Below are 3,229 nucleotides of genomic sequence, written 5' to 3' on the forward strand. Positions count from 1 at the left end.
CCAGAATTATGCTTTTCAGTATAGTATTTAGGAAAGGTTTTCAACTAAGTTGTTGAAGTATAACCCTAGAGACTTCTGGGAATGTAATTATCTGGTTTGTTTTGAATCAGACTGTCTGCAGTTAGTCTAGTGTTTTAATAAGGTCTACAAGGATTAGAACTAGTCAACACGTGAATTATGAAACCCCTAGTCAACCTAGAACAGAAGAAAAAAAAAGACCAACTCATGGGAAATTGGAGTTTTCCTACAGGACTGTGGAATATTCACAACCATTGCAAGTTTAAGCCAGGAAAAATGGCATTCTACTAGAAAAGATTTTGTCATCTAAGGAGTTTAAAAAAGTTCTCAACATGTGAACTTTCTCAACAGAAGTGAAAAGGTATTCATCTACTATAGCTAACAAAGTAGAGAAAAGTGTTATTGTGATGCTTTTACAAACACCACAGGTAGTAAAAAATGTTATCTTCCAGCTTAGCTATTTTAGAAAGAAAATAGTTATCACAATTTTTTTCCTAAGAAATCGGCCTACATATTTGATGAAAATATTTTCCCATCATTTGTAACTATTAACTTTCTGGTATTTAAAATAATAAATTGATTTATAAACTATTTTTCTCTAGTCAAACTCTGACGATGCTTTTATTAAAAAACAAAAAAATTCTATAGACAGAAGTCTACAGTTCCAAACTAAACTGAGGCTCAAAATAAAGGGAAAAGGAAGAAAACAAGAAAGAATGTTTATTTTGATGGAGCAAACAAATCCAATCTAAGACAATAGGGGAGTTTTCTCAGAATAAATACAACTGATTTAGAGAGAGCTTAATAATAGGATTAAGCATCTCACTGCATATCATGATAAGAAATTCACCTGTAAAAACAAGGCCAGAAGGTGATTTTTTTTTAAATGGAGTTTAGAACACTGTGATGTAATCTAACATTTTTCAGTGTAATTCAAAGGGTCCCTGATGATCTGTCACAATTAGTAAGTAGAAACAGGTGAATCACCTTTGATAAATGGATTAACATATCTTAACTCCATCCCACTACCTTTCTTACATCTTAGTCTTCCCATCTTAGTTTCCCTTCTGAGATGAGAATGTGAACATCATCTGTTTGAAAGCTACAGTTCTGATGGTGACTTATGAAATGCTTTCTATGACAAACCAGTTCCCATTTGAGTTTGAGTTCTCCACAACTCCTTCAAGGGATGCATCATTCCTGATAAGACTCCCAGACTCTCCTAGGTGGAGACCGGGCCCTGGAACAAAGGAAGCAACAGCCCGGCTGGCACTTGGTCTCCAAGGGGAAGTATCTGTCACAATAACGTTGTTGAGGGTCATAATCACCACTGTACTGTGAGTAGATTCAGAGCCTATTCACATTAAACCTGATCAAAGGGGGCCGGCCCGGTGGCGCACTGGAGAGTGTGCCGCTTGGGAGCGCGGCGGCGCTCCCGCTGAGGGTTCGGATCCCATGTGGAGACTGGTTCCCGCTCACTGGCTGAGCGTGGTGCGGGCGCAACACCAAGGGTTGCAATCTCGTTGCCGGTCCCCGGTACGGGCGCGACACCGAGGGTTGCGATCCCGTTACCAGTCAGTAAAAAAGACAAAAAGGAAAAAAAAAAAACTGATCAAAGGTATTTCTAGTACCATATTAAAGTTATTAGAAATATCTAAAAACATGGCAGCCAGGATGACTCTAAATAGTACTCTAAAGCTTCCAAATACAGCTGTCTGAACTCAAATATAATTCAATTGACTAAGCAGAAGGGCTCTTGGAGATCTAACAATCTAAGTGTAAATGGCCTTTGTGGCATCATTTAGTCTTAGGTCTGAAGTTCAAAGAATATTTTTAAAGTGGGGAAGGGGATATTGTATCATTTTCTCACTTAAGTGTTTTGGGAATTGTAATTTATTTTATATTCTATCAGATTATTTTAGTAAGTCTCCTCATGGAATGGAAAACAGTCTACATTCAGTTTTAACAGTAAAACGTGAACTTTGGGGACATGAGGTATAAAGAGATATCAAGTTCATTATATAAACAAAGAGATTATTTTATTGTAGGGAGTATAATGAATAAAAAGTAATAATTTAACATTTCCTAGATTAAATGACAATTTAGAAAGTAATGTTTTGTAGTTTATCCAAAATTAAACAATGCATCAAGTATATTTTTAGATTTATTTTATTATATTTAATGAACTGTTTAACATTTTACAAATCTTCAGATTGTTAGTTTTCAGCAGTAAATATAGTATTAATGGCAATAAATACAGTGAAATGAGATTTCTCTGAAAGAATACAAAAAATAGAAACACTTGGAAACAAGAGGGCAAAATGTCAACTCTAGATCTCAAATGGAAACTAATACAGTCAAATTCCTTTACGATACTGGTACATGGGGAAATGAGTAACTCGTATCTTACAAATAAATGTATAACTTTGAGCTTCACCTTTCTGGGAAGTTTAAGGGTCATTATTTGATCCACAGATCTCTAAACCCTATAACATGTACTGGGGATTGAAACAGAGAAAGTGATCGGAAAGTGATTGCCAAAGCAAAGAAGTGCTTTTATTCCTCAATATTTGTGATCTTCGTGGTATACTACATATTATAAAAGGGCATAATCCCTACACAACTGCATAAAGTCATAAAAATTGATTTTATAAAGTCTCAAGATCATATGTATTCAAAAATACATATAGCTGTGCTTTAGTAAACGAATCCATCAGTTGAGAGATAATTTTGCCTTTAAGATATATCCAAAGTATATACAAAGGATCCACAAATGTTAACAATTTGTGACCACAATTATCTAGGTTTACATTTGCAAAAAATTGTGTTGGTTTTCAGTTTAAAAATTTAAGAAAGTTGTGATTATTGTTGGTTTATCACTTGGGTTCAGAAAAAGTAGATGGCTTCAGCTTCTTAGGAAATTTGTGAACTACTCACAAATGAGAAGTCCCACTCTTGATAATTAGAAAAGATAAATTGCTTATAATTCCCAATTGAGAACAGCATGTGCAGTATAAGAAAATGTTTTATTCTGGGCCGGCCCGGTGGCGCACTGGATAGTGCGCCGCTTGGGAAGTGTGGCGGCACTCCCGTCCGAGGGTTCGGATCCCACATACAGGCCGGCTCCCGCTCACTGGCTGAGCGAGGCGCGGGAGCAACGCCGAGGCCTGCGATCCCGTTGTTGGTCCCCGGGCCGGCACCGGGGCACCCC

General features: G+C 36.9%; 1 protein-coding gene across 1 annotated transcript in view; it reads right to left on the minus strand.

Moving 5' to 3' along the window:
• Positions 1-2,169: 2,169 nt before the first annotated feature.
• FAM171B (family with sequence similarity 171, member B) overlaps positions 2,170-3,229 on the minus strand; it is a gene marked incomplete at its 5' end in the record, with an annotated part of 79,598 nt that continues 78,538 nt past the window's right edge. Inside the window, one exon of the mRNA XM_008589429.1 lies at positions 2,170-3,041. The remainder of the gene's footprint in view (positions 3,042-3,229) is intronic.

This window comes from Galeopterus variegatus, unplaced genomic scaffold (assembly GCF_000696425.1).
Source record: "Galeopterus variegatus unplaced genomic scaffold, G_variegatus-3.0.2 Scaffold5438, whole genome shotgun sequence".
NCBI classification, from domain to species: domain Eukaryota; kingdom Metazoa; phylum Chordata; class Mammalia; order Dermoptera; family Cynocephalidae; genus Galeopterus; species Galeopterus variegatus.